The sequence below is a fragment of the Arvicola amphibius genome, chromosome 3 (genome assembly GCF_903992535.2).
Source record: "Arvicola amphibius chromosome 3, mArvAmp1.2, whole genome shotgun sequence".
Classification (NCBI taxonomy): Eukaryota; Metazoa; Chordata; class Mammalia; order Rodentia; family Cricetidae; genus Arvicola; species Arvicola amphibius.
This window is the reverse complement of record NC_052049.1, coordinates 177,914,634-177,932,987: the sequence shown is the minus strand read 5'-3', so window position 1 is coordinate 177,932,987 and position 18,354 is coordinate 177,914,634. Positions and strand designations below refer to the sequence as shown.

The 18,354-nt window shown below is 43.8% G+C and overlaps 1 protein-coding gene across 1 annotated transcript in view; it reads left to right on the top strand.

The window, feature by feature from the left end:
• Positions 1-9,495: 9,495 nt before the first annotated feature.
• Arpp21 (cAMP regulated phosphoprotein 21) overlaps positions 9,496-18,354 on the top strand; it is a 142,747-nt gene continuing 133,888 nt past the window's right edge. The window contains exon 1 of the mRNA XM_038321389.1: positions 9,496-9,542. The gene's annotated coding sequence lies outside the window, so the exon portion shown is untranslated. The remainder of the gene's footprint in view (positions 9,543-18,354) is intronic.

Below are 18,354 nucleotides of genomic sequence, written 5' to 3'. Positions count from 1 at the left end.
CCAAGCAATAGTTCAGTTTGTGAAATCATTCTCTGGGTAGATTTGAGGCTCATAGGATAAAGTAAAGGTGGTGACCGAAACAAGACATGAAAATGTGAGTCTCGGGGTGTCCTCACAGGAAATGGCATTCAGATTGGCCGCCTCCTCTTGGTTGATGTCCATGTATCTTATCCCAGAATGTTATGCTGAGGAGAAACACACACACTCACACACACACACACACACACACACACCTATTTTGAGGGGTACCTATAAAGCAATCCATAAATTCTAAGATCTCTTTCAGTTTATAATTTTTGTGGCTCGATGACACTTCTTGTACTAACTGACGGTCTGTTTTTATATTGTATTGTTCATGAATTTTTATTATAGTTTTCCCCTTCAGGCTTGAAAACAAGCACAGTGCTGGGAAATAGGGGCAACAGTTTAGGTGGCGCTCTTACAAAGATAAAGTCGGCAAAGACATCAGGAGATGAGGGTCCAAAAACTGGGCTCAGGTCCAACTCTGCACGTTACTAGTTCATTTCTTAAGCATCCTCCATTATCTCCTTCATTTCTAAAGTGGGATTGCTGTGAGAATTAACTGCGTAGTGTTTATTCCAATGATGGGCTTCATTATTTCCTTCCTGGTCTTCATGTTTTCCTGCTTCGCTTGGGTGCTTTGGTCATGCCTAGCCGGAGTCCATTTTTAGCACCGCCACACTCACGTGTTAGGGGCTTGGGAGTCTGTCATCTGTGGCCACCTGAGTGAGGTCCAAGCCGTCATTCTAGCAGTGGCCACTTGAGTGAATGGCATGGCCTGACCTTTTCTAAGCCAACTCGGCAGAGATGCCTTGAAAAAGAGATCCGGGTGAGGATGATTCAGAATTCCCGACCCACACAGAATTCCACGCAGTATCTCATTACCTGCTCGGCTGACTCATCTGGGATGAGACCCTGTCTTTTTGCTAATTTACGAAGGAAGTTAACTAGACTTCCTCCCAGACACAACTAGTGATAATGCTGAATTCAATTCTAGCACCCTTCTAGGACTGATTTGTATTCCTATCTAAGAAATGGAGGTGATCTCAAATAGAGCACAATCCATAGATTTGTGACTCGTGCCACGGCAGAGAAAACCCATGAATCTATCTGGCTCATGTTGTTTGTAAAATCAGGTTCATCCATTGGATTTAGCCAGACAATAGAGCTCTAAATTTATATTTTCCTAAAATCACCAGAAAACATGACCTCATTTTGCTGACCTCACTGTGCAAATAGAGGTTCTGATGTTTTAAAATGAGAAACGATTGCTTGTTTCACTGCTGATTGATTAGATCTTTGGGTCTACGCAAGGATCAGCCGGTTTGCTCGCTTTCCCAGTGTTTGTGCAGCTTGGACCTGCAGACCTGGGTCTCAGGAGGAATTTTACTCTGCAGCTGCAGGAACTTACCTTTAGAACATAGAATCAACAGAAAGCCCATGAAACTCATGGATGAATACTTGAGGATATTTAAAAGAGAGAAGAGGAGCAAGGAGAAAAGAAAGAATGTGGTGTTTTTCTGGACTGGTTAGGGGAGCAACCTGTGGCCATTTGTAGGGGCTATCATGCTTTGACTGTCTCATTACTAGTATTTGTTGTGCTCTGTGGAAATGGCTTCCCTTCTGTGCTCTGAATTACCTTGTTCCTCTCACCCCCCCCCCAAAAAAAAATCTTGTCAATGTGGAGCACCAAAAAAACATCTGTAGACTGTTTGAATTGCTTGCTAAGGCCACATGGACAAAGATAAGTAACATTCCGTATGTTTCTATTGATTCTGAATTTGCCTTCCAGTCATTTGTGATTCTATCTTTTTAAGAGTCATCACCTGGCATAAATCATTGCCTATGGTGTTTTGTGTTCAAGAAGCTGGTGTGTGTGTGTGTGTGTGTGTGTGTGTGTGTGTGTGTGTGTGTGTGATGTTGTAGCCGCCCTGCCTTATACACACACACAAACACTCAAGTGGTATCATCTAGAAGGGAGGACTTGAAAATCCCAGGGTCAAGGAAGGTTATGTAATGGAATTCTGGTGCAGAAAGAAAGCAGAGCAAACAGGTACAAGTGGGTTGCTTTTGCCTGGTATGGCTGCCGTCCTGGGCATGTATACTGCACTGTGTCTCTGGCCCCTAGTTTTACCTGTCCTACAGCCATGGTTTCTCCTGAGGTTATGAACAGGTAATCTACCCATCTGGATTTTAGTCTCAGCCCCTCCTCTTTTTCACTTGCCCAAGATGGCTACAGTGAGCTTAGGGTTCCTTTAAGGAGTCTTGAGTATAAATGCTTCCCACATAATAAGGAATACAAGCTCCTTGTTGTTCTCACTGCTCTTGGACTGAATGTCAGAAGGAAAAAAAAAAAAAAAAAAACAGGCCAGTGTGTAGCTCCACTCTCTGAGCATGTTCAAGGCCACCTTAGCTTCCATCCCCAGCACCACACAAAAGAGGAGAAAAAAACTAGAAGACGTGAGAACTCAGAGAATGGTATAATATTTTATTGTTTTAAATGCTATAAAGTGATACTCTGAGAGTGTTGTGCAGTTATCTGCACATAAATAACTGAAAGAGAAAAATGAAATGAACTTAAGGAGCGGCTGGAGCCTTGTTTCTGAAAAGTATTAGCAATATATAATTGCAGTAATAATAATAATAATAATAATAATAATAATAATAATAATAACATAGAACAGAAAAAAAAAGACTCCTACACTCCAAATCAATATTTGAAGTTACCCTAAAGACTAACGTGACTCATACTGCTGGTTTAGGGGCCCAACAGTTTGGACTTAGGAACAAATAAATACCCACAGAATAAGGAATTATAGAAAAACAAACTTTTCAGAGGGAAAATGAGGAAAACCTGAAAATAAATTGTTCTGTAGATGCATATTAAGTGAAGAGCAAACTTTAAAGAAAAACAACCTTTTCAAATTTTCCCCTAAAGGGCTCTCACACTTAAGACTTCCCAGGTTCGTGCCATGAGGCACTAGGTTTTGTTCCTTTGCGGTGAAGGCATTCCTGCTTCAGCCTGCAGATGTACATTCTAAGCAGTCCCTCCCTCCAAATAGAGAAAAGCACTGCACTGCCGATCTCTGACCTGCATTCTGGCCCCCGCAGAGGAGCTATGATTGGCAGGTAGAGGCACTTATTTTTATCCAACTGCCAGCATTTGTGGATGCATTTGATGATACTGGGGGTGAAGTCACCCATTTTAGATGACCTCCTTCTCCCAACATTACCCTCCAGGACATTTCATTGAGAACTAGGCAGCACGACCCCCTGTCAGATACTGGTCCTCGGTGTTTTCTACCAAGCAAACCACGACACCTGGGATGCACCTGTGCCCTTGCCAAGCGTCAGCTTTCTGCCTGGGTCTGGCACAGGGTGACGGTTACCCTGCAGATGTTCAGGGCCAATGTGGTGTTTTTGCTCTCCCTTTCAACCCTCCGGAGTCAGTTTCTCAAAAAAAAGGAAGTGGTGAGGCCAACAGAAGTCACAGCTTGGCCCTGAAAGAAAAGTTGAGTGTCATAGGTATGCACAGTGAGGCTGTTTATCAAGTGTTTGTAAGAGACAGTGTTATTAAGATATCCTAAAAGGGAAATTCAGAGACAGTGCTTAATTTTTGCTAATGAGATGTTAAATCTTATTTCATGACCTGAAGCAAAGGAACAACTCAAATAATCTTATTTATTTTTCCCACTTAGCTTAGCTGAAGAAATGCAGAACTGTAGAAATATTCATTAAGGGTAAATAGATTTATTTTCTCCAATATATTTTAGAAGATATACAGATAACACATTGCTTCAAAATTTTGCATTTGCCTGTTTCATCATGGGCATTAGCTAATACAACTCATATCATCACCATTTAATTTTAAAGTAAAGAAACTCTTTTTGAAGCGAGAAGAGAAAAAACTATATATATATATATATATAAACCGATACATATATTTCTATGTTGATACATACACATGCATGTGTAAATATATAAGTTGCATGTAAACTACAAAGTAGAATTTATTTATATACATGTATAAATTGGAAGCCTCATTATGTTATGAACATATTCATCTCTGCTATTACAGAGATATGGAGCCCACTGATTTTTCTGTTCCTTTTGCATTTCCTTATTTGACTACTAATGAATAATAGTCCATTAAGAAGAAGGCTACAGAGCAGAGTCAAGAAGGGGAGAGAATGCTCATGTTCCAAACTCTCAGTCCAGTAAAGTGGAAAATAAAGAGAAGGGAAGACGTTTCGAGCAGCAGCTTAGGAACATGCATACATGCGATGCTTGATTTTATAGCCCAACCCCAGTGGCCAACGTGAGCACTATTCTCTGTCTGGGGTCAGATTTTTGCATCTGCAAGATCTTTTTGACCTTCAGTGGGTGCTAGTGCAATAGACCCACATGTGTTTGCTTGTGTCCTCGCCAGGGGAAACCTCAGACGGCGGCACTCTGTCTCCTGTCACACTCAGGAGAGTTCTCCCCAGAAGCAATGTTTCTCAAACCTGCACAGACATCAGCAGACATGAAGGCCTGTGTGAAATACAGAGCATTCTATCTCAGTAGATTGGGTAGGACTCAGCTCTGAGCTTCTAGCAGGATCCCGAAGGATGCCAGTGTTACTGGTTCATGAATCACAAGTTGAGAACAAGTTAATTTAAAGCCTAAAGTTTCTTCACAGAATGCAGAGTTTGCATAACCAATGGAAGCCAGTAAATTGGAGGAACAAAAACTTAAAGAAGTAATATACAAACCTCAGAGACAGAGCAGCTTCTAGCCTGGCATGGTAGCTCACCCCTGCACACCCAACAGCATTCAAAAGACACTTTCCAAAGGAAGCTAGTGCCCTTGTGAAATGACTACAGTATTTGAAGCCACTGGGGCCTCTAGGAATACCTGGAAGGTAGGGCCTCTGGAAGGGTTTGAAGTCCACTGTACCCAAAGCTGTAACTCTGGGATGGGGACACGCAACTGCTGAGTGGACACATGCAATTTTCTTTGTGAAAGACAGCTAGTGGCTAAGCCACACTCAAAGCTAACCAGGTGAGGAACTCATGGTTCCCATTTTCAGATGAGGAAACTGAGGCACAGAGGGCAACGACTGAGTCAGAGACAGAGTTAGGCTTCCAGTCCTAAATGTCTCACTTGAGGTTTGAAACTGAAAGAAAACACACTTTCTCTGGTTTGAAGTTTGCTTTCTCTGCATTTTTCTCCTATGATACAAGCTTGTCTCCTTGATAATGCTCCCATCCAGTTCCTGCACAGTCCGTTAGATCTGATGGCTGGTGTCTAGCAGCCCTTGTCCAGAGCTGATCTTGCTGAGGCCCTGGGCAGAGTTTTCCTGTTGGAACCTGTCACACAGGAAGCTGTTGGACAAAGTGGGTCTGCCTATGCAACCACATGTGTGGCCACAGCTACAGCTGTTGCAGAAGAAAACACGCAGTACCAAGGGGGCTCCACAGTGGAGGAACAGGTGCTCCAGGATGTCCTAGGATGTTCTGGCTTTGTGTAACCAGCAGGCTACTCTCGGCCAGCCACAGCAGATTACCCACACCAGAGTAAAAAAGTACATCCTAGAGGAAGCTTGGCAAGGGACCTGGTGAGGCTGCTTCTTCCAATTACATCCAGTGATCAGGCGGGACCTGAAGGCACAGGACAAGAGGGTCTGCTCTTCACTCTTTCTCTGACATGTCTGGTAGAACAGCTAGGAGGAAATAAGGCGGCTCTCCAGATGTTAGTGTCAGAGTTTTCTTTAGGCTCGAAGCAAACCAGCAGTTTCTCTTACAGCCCCACAGAAGCCTGTTCTTCAGACGCAGCTCCGGTCAACCCAGTCCTTGGGGATGGCTATGGACTGAGGTCTAACTCTTCAAAGAAATCGCCAAGCTCAATGGTCAAGGTAAGATGTGGCCAACCTTAGAAAATCTTTCCCTTAACATGGTTGTGTTTTAGCCTAGAGGAGCTACGTGCATTTGATAGTTGCCGGTGTCTGTGACTGGAGGCTTCTTATTGTTATCCCCACTACAGGAGACATAGACGTGTGTTTCAGGGGTGTGTGGTAGAGAGCCTCGCTCGTGGAAAGCAATCGCATGCTTCTTTGGGCTGCAGAAATGGCACCGGTTAAGATGCATTGTGATAAGGCTTTCTCTTTCTGCAATACGTAATGATGGTTCTGTGTGTGGCTGTTGCACTCATTTTGAGTAAATGCAACCCAAGTGTGTACGTGGAAGGACGTGGTGGAAAGCAAGGGGCAGAGTGTGGGTTTCCAGACCTTGCTAATGAAACTGGATGATTCCAGTTTCATTTGACCTTGGACAAGGACACGTCCTTTTTAATCTCATGCCTTCCTTCCTTTTCTCTCCCTTCCCTACCTCCATCCATGCGTCACCTCCCTCTCTTCCTTCTCCCTTCTTTCCAATTTCTCCATCCATTCCTCTCTACACATTTCTTTCCTTCCCACCCTTTTCTTTGTCTTAAATTGCATTCATTCATTCATTCATTTATTCATTCATTCATTCACTCATTAACAAATTAATTGGCTTGTGCCTGGCATAACCTATGCATGCAAGGACTGATGAGGAGGTCAGGGGACAATTCTCAGGGGTCAGTTCTGTCCTTCCCCCATGTGGTTCCTAGCGAAGGACCTCGAGTCATGAGGCTTGCAGCCAGCACCTTTGCCCACTGAGTCATCCGCTCATCCCTCCTGTGGTTGTTATTATTACTTTCTTTTTATTCTTCCTCTTTATCCATTTCCCCTTCTTTATTATGTATAAATAAGTTGCACCAAGCACTAAAATCATCATATATAAAACGATCCTTTGTGCACTTGGCACATGAAATATAAATGAAGCCACAATAGCTGTTATTTTTATGGGATGTGTAAGTGCTTCTGTGTTGAAGGTGAATCCAATATGACCAGCTATGGTAGTTGTGATCCCACCATGGAAACATTGATTTTTGTGGTTCATTTTGTCACAAATATACATACGGCATCCTTTTCTCTCGTGTAAGAAGAATGGGCCCAAGTTCCTTTTCCTGAGAGCACATCAGTGAGTCTGGTGATGGACAGAAGTGATTTAGTTGAGCTGAATGCTAAGACTTCCATCGAGGTAAGCACATATCTATCTAGAAAGGCAGAGATCCTTCCAGCTGTAGTCTGTTTTGAGCCAGCCCTTGACCGTGGCTCTAGTGTGTGGCCGATGTGTGCTGTGCTGGCTTTCAGGGCTCTGCAAATGGTGGTCGCAGCGTACATGCTGAGAGAATCGGCAGCCAGTCTTCTGCAGCTGTGAAGAGCAATTAGCAGCTTCATGAATTAGGGTCTTGTTTATGCTGCTGTCCAAGATAATCATCTGTTTGTTTTAACTAAGATGCTCTGCCTTCATCAGCAGCATCAAGCCTCATAGTTTAATGATAAGGCCTTTGAATCTCACAATAGTGTTTGGATTTCACGGCGGGAACCCCAACGTAGCTTGCATTTTCTCTTGATAACTCTGGAAATCAACAGACAATGTGCATATATATCTTCCATCATTTTGGCTTCATCTCGCACAGAAAGGAAACACACTGAGATCGACAGCAGAAACCCTTTCTGGACACAGCCATTTAAAAAAACCTATCTTTCATTTGGAATCTCGGTGCATGCACGCACATGCACACACGTATGTGAATCCAAATCTTATGACTCACAGCCTTAGCCCAGGGAACATACTCTAACTCTCATTCTGTGGTCAGACCCACTCTGCATCCATCTGTGGGTTCTATGTATTTCATTGTAAATACCCAGCTGGGGATGGTGCTCAGTTGATGGCATGAAGGAAGCCCACTCTATCCCGAGCACCCTGTACACAGGACATGGCAACCCCTGAACTTGTGAGGTGGAGGTAAGAGGAGCTGAAGTTCAAGGTCAACCTCACCTTCAGCTTTAAGGCTGTTGTAGGATATATGAAACCCTCTCTTTAAAAAAAAGTGAGAGATAGAAAAAGAAATGAGGGGGTGAACATTAAGAAACAACCAGGTAACAGCCAATCTGCATGACTTGTCACAGGCCATACCTAACTGAAGCACAGTGACCCACACACGGGTTTGCTCAGGGTCCCCTCGGGTCTTTCACAGTTTACAGAGTAGAACTCGGCTGCTCGGAAGTCAGTATTAGTGCTGATCAGAACTGTAACTTTCTCACCGAGCCAACGCCAGTCTCTGAAGACAAAAATCACACCTAGTCACTCAATTACTATTTATTGACGAGACTTAGGACTTATTTGGGGAAAATTGGGTTTAAGCCATCACCTGAATGATGTCCTCTTGTGCCAGTAAAGGATTTCTTGTGTGAGTTGGTCCACGTATGCCTGAAAGATATTTCATGATTCCGAGTCTGTTCTTCAGTCACAGTAATAAGCTTCGATTAGTTTATGTCTTCAAAATCCATCTTAGAGTATGATAGTAAAAAATACGAATAGCCAATATATAAACAAATGTAAAGCCTTAATTTTAGAAACATCAACTTCCTACTAGAGTCCAAATTATTTTCTAGGTCTTTGGTACCCAGACATAAGAAAGCCTGATTTCTGTGCCTTGGGAAGCCTCTAACCTGACTAATGACTCTGGGATCCTGTCTCTGAGGTAAAGTGGAGACATGAAGCCTGGTAGGAGCATTGGGGTGAACCCAGGAGCATTGGGGTGAGCCCAGGGACAGCCAGGGCTTTTGGTAGGGAGGTGACTCCTGAGTCACTCTGTGGGTTGGCACAGCTTCAGAGCAGCCACCTGTCACAAACAGTGGGGTGGATTTATTATAGAGAAGGGAAAACCGGAGGCTGGAGATGGAGGGGGTATACAGTTCTACCTGGCAAAGAGGTTCCGTGCTTTCCCCCAGAGCCTGTACTCTCCAGGGGCAGCTCAGTCAGGATGTCCTGGGGGGCACAAGGACACCTGTGTACATAGGGACTCACTCGGGTAAGATCTTGTAATAAAACAAGATTGCTTCATGACAGGTGTGCATTGCTCCATCTGCTGGCACAGGGAGGCATGGGACTCATTGCCAGGGGCAGAGCAGGGTTCCTGCCAGGACAGGCCTCCTTGGCTTCATTCTCTCGGACTCGGGCTCTGGACCTACTGCCCTAAACACAGCCTTTTCAGAGGCGACCATGATGCACTGCTCCTAAACGAACAAAGACTCTGTGACACGCTTGCTCTGACATGACTGTTTTCATTTATCCGGGGGGCGCAGGACACTAGTCAATTCACACCTCTGAAAAAGAAGCATGGTGACGTCTGTAACAGGTGGCGGGTCACTAGAGGACCTCCAGCTCTTGGCTGCACTTTGCTGCTGGCGTAGTCTCTTTGGAAGCCAGCGGCCTGAGTTCTGACTGATTCTCTTCCACAGATCCTCAGTTTGAATGTCAACTTTGACCTTCTTTTTTCTCTTTCAATCCATCTCAGACATTGCATGCAGACTTTGCCCTCCCTACACGGTAGCCATGCCATCTCTAAAGAAAGGATTAGGGCAGGAGATTCATGCTTGAACGCAGGTATGGGGCAGTGGGGGGAGGGAAGATGGTTGTCACTCACTCTTCGGTGTGTGATAACAAGTCACACCATTTCAAATTCTACTTCCTGGTGAGAGTCCAAAAGAGAATTACTAAGCCCCAACTAAGGATCTGTATAACTGTTCGTGCTGTTAGATGTAAGAGAGATTCTGTTTATTTATTTGTTTGTTCATTTATTTTTTTGAACCGTGAATTAGTCTGTTTCCCTTGAATGCTAGAAACTGTATAATAAGGATTTATTTTGTTTTTTTTTTTGTTTTGTTTTGTTTTGTTTTTGTTTTTCGAGACAGGGTTTCCCTGTAGTTTCTAGAGCCTGTCCTGGAGCTAGCTCTTGTAGACCAGAATAAGGATTTATTTAAAATTCTTTTCTACAGTACTTATTGAAGAACAAAATTAGCACTGGGAAAAGTTGTGTGATTGTTTTAAGCTGATTGCTAATTTCTTTTTTTCTTTTAGAAAGACTAATTTTTGTTTTATGTGTATAAGTATTTTGCCTGCATGTATGTATGTGTTCATGTGTGTACCTAGTGCCTGGGGCGGCTAGAAGAGGACATTATAAGTCTCTGGAACTGGAGTTACAGAGAGTTGTGAGCTGTCATTTGGGTGTAGAGACTCAAACCCAGTGCTCTTAACCACTGAGTCATCTCTCCAACTCCCGAGGGCAAATTTTCTTTCTTTCTTTCTTTCTTTCTTGCTTTCTTGCTTTCTTTCTTTCTTGCTTGCTTGCTTGCTTGCTTGCTTGCTTTCTTTCTTTCTTGCTTGCTTGCTTTCTTGCTTTCTTGCTTTCTTTCTTTCTTCTGCTTTTTGAGACAGGGTTTCTCTGTGTAACAATCTTGGCTGTCCTAGAACTCACTTTGTAGACCAAGCTGGCCTTGGCCTCAGATTCACTGAGATAGCTCTGCCTGCCTCTGCCTCCAAGCGCTGGGATTAAAGCTGTGCGCCACCACCACCAGGCACAAATTTCTTAAAGAAAGTGTGTCCCTTCCAATTTGTGGATCACCCACTAGGAGCGGATTTCACAACCTCTTTTCATTGCTCCCGATATTACTGGGGACTGTCTACATAAATACTGATGGACGTACGCTAGAATCTTCCTGGTAAGGCACCACTTCATGGTGCTACACAGATTATTAGATATGGGTTAATCAAGATGTGAGTAAGAGGCTAGAACTAATGGGCCAGGCAGTGTTTAAATGAATGCAGTTTGTGTGTTGTTATTTCGGATGTAAAGCTAGCCATGTGGGAGCTGGGCGGCAGGAATGCAGCCTATCTGCTCCTCACTACACACGGACTACCCAGACAGTTAAAGCCAGGTCCTCCTCACCTCCATACAAATCTTCTTGGCCTTGCAAAGCATCAAATGCTGCCTCCAGCACATTTTCCTGTGAATTCTTTGCCATGTTCATGACATCGGTCACTGATGAGTTGATGAGCAAAATGACTAACTTAGGTGCTAAAGCTTCAGCACCCCTAGGGGGAGCCACAAAGAGAAGAGTGGAGGTGAGTGGGAAACACACGGGTGGAGAGAGACTCCAGTCCTTAGCAACAGTACTGTGAAGTTCTTTCTGCTCAGCACCCAGGAACATAACATCTGAGTTACTTATGCCATTTTTCCTGGGGAATTCTAGAGTGGTTCTGTGCACATTTTTCATGGAAACTGGAACTTGGAAATGCATACAGAACAGAGGAAAGAAAGAAGAGTACATTAATTTCTAGTGATCTATTATAAATTTAAAGAAAATCAACAGTATCCAACTCTATATTTTTTTTTACCCTGTTTCTTCCTGCTGATAACACATGTCTCTCAGGAGAAAGGGTGCTTTTGAACTTGTCTGACCTCTGTTTGGGCGGACTCATGCAGAATGGAAAGTTAAAGTTCTAGAGAGAATAAAATAAAATAAATGTGATAATTCTATAAGCCAATGATCATTTAGAGCAGTGGTTCTCAACCTGTGGGTCATGACCCCTTCTGCAAACTGCTAGCTCCAGAAATATTTACAGTATGACTCATAGCATGAGGGAAATTACAGTTACAAAGTAGCAAAGAAAATAGTTTTATGACGAACTGTGTTAAAGGGTCACCACATTAGGAAGGCTGAGAACAACTGCATTGGAGTAGTCTTGGTTCTGCTTAAAGGTTAACTTGGTTTGGAATCACCGGGGAGATTGAGAAAGCCCTTTGGTAGTGTCTTTAAGAACATTTATTAGAAAAGGCTAACTGAGGGACAAAGGTTATCCTGAATGGAGGTAGTAACATCTCATACACTGGGGCAATCAAGTTGAATAGAAAAGTAAAAATGAACAAGCTAGCTGACAGCTGACCTGCTCTTCTCTCTGCTTCCTGGGCAAGCATGTAGTGAGCCACACAGGGTTGGCACAGTCTCTCTGCTGGGAAGATCAGAGCTCTCCAAAACCGGGAGCTGAAATACTTTCTTGTGTAAGGGCTGTTTGTATGGGATCCTCTGACCTCAGTGATAAAGCTAACTAACACACGCCCCCACAGCTACTAACTCATACACCACTATTCTTCCTTCCAACTTTAGGTTCCTGTTATGCTTTGTACAGAGTATTTGCTGCTGGTGGTTTGTTATTGGGGGTGTAATTCTCGAGACACCTAAAAGAGCAGGGTTTAAACTTGTAGTTAGAGGATGAAATACCCTATGAATGTTAAGATGAAACAAACAAAACAAAAACAAACAAATAAACAACAAGAATAACTTTGCACGTGTGGATGAGAATTCATGCCATGAAAGGAAACACATTTTGTATGTGTTTGCTTGTTTGTTTGGAATTACACACGTGACGTTTGAGAGCAGATAACCAGAAGTTAACAATCTGCAAACAGGAACATTGGGCATTCCTTTTGGGTCCCTGTAGATAGTGTACAATTCCTGGGGTTTATAGGTACTACTGAGTCTTTGGAAGGGTGTGTCTATTTGTTTACCAAGTAGCATTCTGGAGATAAGCACAGTCAAGGGGCTGAGAGGAGAGCAAACCGGAAAGAGCCGAGGGAAAGCTGCAGAGTTAAGACAAAGAAAATGGCCTCTTCCAGACTCACAGGAGGACATGGAGCTAAAATGGTTTCCTGACTGTGGATTCCCAGTCTTTGGTACTTACTACTGGATTAGTGATTTTTCTCATTGCTGTGACAATAGCAACTTAAGGCAGAAAAGATTCAGTTTGGCCCACTGTCGCGGGTATATCCCATCTGACAGGGGAGACACAGTGGCAGGAGCAGGAAGCAACTGACTTCGGTACATCTGTAGTCAGGAAGCAGAGAGAGATGGGTGCCATGCTCAGCATCATTTCCTGCCTTTGATTTAAGGCAAGACTCCAGTCCATGGGACAGACCCTCTAACATTGAGGATGGGTCTTCTCCACTCACTCAAACCTTTGTGGAAAGCCCCTCACAGAGGTGTGTCTCCTAGGTGATTCTAAATCCCATCAAGTTGGCAACAAAGGAAAAGGAGGCTTGAAATTAGTTGACTTGGCATTGGAGAGGATCAGGAAGGTGGTATGGCTGTGCAAACGTGAGGCTAGGCATTCGACCCTCCAGAACCAAGCAAAGAAAAGGGGAGCGTGGTGGTACACATTTGGAATCCCAGCATTGGGCAGGAAGAGGCAGTCATGTCATTGGGATTCACGGGCCAACCCACCTAGCCTGATTGGCAAGCACCAATTAGTGACCTCATCTCAAAAAAACAAAGTGAACAACACCTGAAGAATGAAACTCAAGGTTAACCTCTGATCTTCATATATGCTCACACATGTATAAACATGCACCGATACATAGTCACATATATATCCACTCACATGCACACGCACAAACACACATATGCACACAGGCACACATATGGACACACAAATGAGAACACACACAGGCTCATATTTAGTAGCACTTGTCCTAGAAGGAGACCTTTGTGTGTATGACCTGAACTCCACCAGAAAGGTGAAAACCAACTCCAGGCATTCTGTGACATCTGAGCCCAAGCATATTTCAAGTTCATGTTTAAAAGCTCTTGCTTTACAGGGTTACCAGGGAGGAAAGCATTGACTGGAGTCCAGCAGGCTTCCAGGTCACCCATCTATGAGAGGTCTCCATGCTCCTCACACTTCCTCTGGACATACCCACTGCCTGCAGATCAGAGCCTCCCACCTGGCTCACAAATGAGCATAGTGTATGCATCTGCCTAGAATTTAATGCCAAAGATTAAATTTTAGACATCAAACCTTTTATTGTGGAAAACATCAATACATACACAAAATAGAATCATCTATTCTGAGTATCCATATGGACGCAAAAGTATCGGCATTTTGCCTCTCTCTGTTCTAGATGTATTTTTAACAGCACCAAGCATAGTCATGGTGAATGACTCTCAGGGTGTGGTTTCAGAGCAAGCAGAGGATGGCCACTGTCTGAAATCAGGCGTGTCTCTTCATTGTACAGACCAGAGTAAGGAAGGGTAAAGGCACTGGAGCCACGGTTCCAAGAATTGGGAAGCCCACTGCACAGCCTTTGGGCAGGGTAGGCTGTCTACTTCTGTTTTGCAAGGTTCAGACTCTACGGGAGCCCTGGGAAGTGGTTGTGATTGACACTTGAGGCTGCCTCAGTGTCCTGGGGTACTCAGGACGTCATGCTCTGAGTCTTGGACTGCACAAAGGCACCAGATGTCCTGTGTTTGTTTCATTTTGTCTGTGTGTGCACGTGTTCCTGTCTGTGCATATGCACATGTATGCGGTGTGTGTGTGAAGGCCAGAGACAAACCTTGGGTGTCCTGACTAGGAAACTGCCAGCCTGTTTTGTTTAAACAGTATTTCTCACTGACCGAGAAGTCACTGACTAGTCTATACTGACTGAGCAGCTAGCATGAAACATCTGCATGTCTTTACCTACCCAGCAGTAGGATTACGAGAATGTGTTGCCATGCCTACCTTTTTACATGGCTGCCAGAGATGAATTCAGGTCCCCACCATTGCAAGGCAAGCATTTTTGCCAACTGAGCTATTTCTCCAGTCTTGTGTGTGTGTGTGTGTGTGTGTGTGTGTGTGTGTGTGATGTGTGATTTGCTGTATACTAGAGGGGTCTTCTTTTAAAAAAATCAATCGGTGAACCTAAAGGTGACTTGAACAGTCCCCTATGTTTGTGGCACATTTTCATGCCAGCACACAACCAAAACCGAAAATATCTGCTCGGTAAAAGAGTATAGTATGTTATAGAAAGTCTGCAGGGCATACTGAACGCAGTGTTTGGAATCTGACAGGAGCCCTGCCACTTGGACACATTGTTCTGACTCCCCACAATTCAAATCCACAGATGTTTGGCCCAAGCATTCAAGATGACCTCCCATGCCCAGCTCTGTCCTCGCTGTGAAGGGCCCAGGCCTGTCTCTGAGTGAACCAGCAGCTGCCGGACCCATGAAAGGGGAGCAGGCTGCTGCTGGTTGGTCAGTGCCTGCCGGAGCAGGTGGCCTGGGGTGGGGGACAAGGCTGTTGCATTTCCTCTTGAAGGTGGGAGCTCAGCTGCTTCCTTGGTCACGTGCCCCAGAGTGCCTGGAGGAGGCAGGAGGCCAGGAGTAGAACTGAGACTCCCCAGCCAACCCCCAGCAGCTGCTGCACTGTTCTCTGAGCGGAAGCAGCTCCAGGCCTTCATGTGGCCTGATCTGGCATTTGAGGAGGGGCAGCAAAGGAGTGTCACTTGAATGCTAGGACTTAAGTGACTTAACCCAGCTGCTGTGTGTGTGTGTGTGTGTGTGTGTGTGTGTGTGTGTTGCCTAATTTAAGTGACACTTCTCAGTATCCAAATTCTTGAGACGTTTCTGACAGTGAGACACAGAAAGGACAGCCAAGCTGGTGGAGGCCAGTGAGTCTGCACATCCTTCTAGGATGCTTTGTAAAGAGGAAGCTGAGCGGGCCAACCCAACCCAGAACACTAGAGTTTAGCTTAGCTTCTCCCTGTCTGTCTCCGTACACACAAAAGCAGTTGGGGGAAAAGCTGTTTCATGAGAAAAAGTTGGTCCATGGGTAGGGAAGAAGGGGGCTTAGTTTTTACGTCACCTCTGCACACTCTGTGACTCAGGACCATTGCTCTTTTTTTTTAAAGGGAAAATAGGATGTATGTTGTGGGCAGTGGTGTGCCAAGGCAGATGTGTAGAGACCAGAGAGAACTTTCTGGAGACAGTTGTTTCCTTACACCTTTATGTGAGTTCTGGACGTCAAATACAGGTTGCCAGGTTCCTGTGACTCCCACCTTTAACAGCTGACCTCGTCTCAGTGACCAACACCGTTGGTTTTGAGAGAGAGTTTGCTTTGTACCTTGGTTGATACTGGACTCAGCCGGTATTTCAAACATGTCTTGATCTCCCTGCCTGCTTCTGCTTCCAGGATATATGTGCCACTAAACCTTCCTTTAAAAAAAAAAAAAAAACATGTAGCCATTGATATAGGACTAAAAGGGACTTCTAACCCATTAATAATAGAAAGAAATCTGATATAGAAGAAGCTCTTAGGCAAAAGCTTAAATGGAAGCTTTTTTCCTAGACCAGAGGTCCTCAAATGCCTTTTGTTGCTACTGTAATTCCGCTACTGTTAGAATCTTAATGTAAATACCTGTGTTTTCTGATGGTCTCAGGCAACCCTTGTGAAAGTGTCCTTTGACCCCAAAGGGGTCATAACCCACATGATGGAAACTACTGCTCTAGAGGAAGAGTAATGGAAAAAGCGAGAGGTCCATAGGCCAACACTTCAGAGAGAGGCTGGCCTGCCTGTGTCAGACAAAACTTTATTTATTAATCTATTTTAAATCATTTCACCGCCATACACAGTATTAAGTTTCATTGTGGCATTTTCAAACAAAATATGTTTTCATTAATTTTCATCCATCCCCTGTCTACCAGACGCCCCTCCTTTGTACACCTCCATCTTCCCCTCGTTGCTGTCTACTTCATGTCACATGTGTCCCATTGCACAATCCCCCACTTCCATCCTCCATAGCTTTTCTTTTTAGCCTCTCATTTGCATGCATACGTAGAAGCATTCCACGCTGCTTTCAGCAGGTTGAGGGAGTGGTTCTGGGATTCTTCCATAAGTCATAAAGTTGGTGTCTTCCTCGTGTAAGATACAGATCAGTTGGCAAGTTTGTCTTAGGGATACCACGTCTTTGGCCTTGCACCTGGTGGTTTTTATCCTTGGGATAAGGGCAGGGACAGGGAGCAGCATTCCTATGGGTGCATTCCACACATTGCTAGTGAGAAAGGATTTTCCTGTAGTGGCTAACAGACTATGAATGAGGGACTGGAGAACCTAAGGTCTTTTGTCTCTGATAGCATCTGTATCCACTTTGACAAAGAGATAGTCATTCTTTCAGGTCTGATTATGAGGACTTACATTAAAATGTACATACTTATTTGCATGTGCATGTGTGTGCTCATGCCCTGTGCACCATGATGCATGTGGTCCTGGTCCGAGGACTAGCAGACTTCATTCTCTCCTTCCAGATTTTCAGACTTAGCCACAAGCTCCTTGACCCACTGGCTCCAAAAATTTGATTTTAAAATTAAAAAAAAAATACTATAGCAAATGACAAGTTCCAGGCAAGAATCTTACTCATGGTTGTCTGTAAACCTCTACAGACTCAACATACACACTTAGACACACTTCCACATGCTGTTCCCATGAAGCAACAGCTAGTACATTTTTGGTTATCATAAGCTAATGTATGTGATATCTATCTTATTTGGAGAGAAAATATCACATTAAATGTCTGAGATCCCATTCTGTTTCATAGGAGATGTGAGGTGACTCCACAAGCCATAGGCTCATCCTCTAGTCAGAAGTGCTTCTGCCAAGGATGAGGTGTTTAATCAGCCCAACTCATCTTCATAGAACTAAAGCAACTTGAGGAGACCCCTAGAGCTGTGTTCTTGTGTCTGTGATGTCTAGCCCCGCCAAAGTCCTTAGCTTTGAGTGGTTACAGGTGCCACATGTCTCTCCTTCTAAATCAGCCACTATGGGCTCCTGTGGAAACCTGTATGTCTCTGCAATCCTTACATCTGTGTCTTATAGAAGGAAGTCACCTGAAGAACAGTCAGGCCATTGGTCCATCACACTTGCCCCTCTTCCTGACTCTGTCTTCAGTGTGCTTGCACTGTTCCGGTTTGGATATTTATTCCAAGCACAAAAACGTACTTAATCTTAATTTACATGATTATTTAATAAGTGTGAAGACTCTTTTGGCATTTGATTAAATAACTCAGTTTGTGTATAAGGCATTTTCCTTTCATTTTTCTTTAACAATTATTTAAAACATTACTTTCTATTAACAAAATGTCTTTCCTTGAACATTTGATTACTGACACTTAGGTTTCACTTTAGCTCATTAACCCTCTTTGCCTCATTTCAGTTTCTTTATTTTCTTTGTTTTGGGGGGAGGGGTGTGTTTATCTGTGTGCCCATCACACCTAGACTATTTACACGGGATCTTGGGCTTGCAAGCCCAGCACCTTACCCACTGAGCCATGCCTTCAGCCCAGTCCTGTTTTGTTGATAGTTAACTTTATTTCTATGTCAAGTATCAAATTGCACAAAATAAAGCTAGGCGTATTTACCGATGTGATTTTGGTAGATTTAATGATAATGGGTGACAATTGGTTTGGAAATAAAATGGCAATGATTCACTCTATGGTTAAACATCATAATCTCATAGATAACTTTATCTATTAATTCATTCAGTAGCTTAACAAGCCATTACTGAAGGTCGGTACTCTATTACCTGTTTCAGAACCACAAAATCACGAGT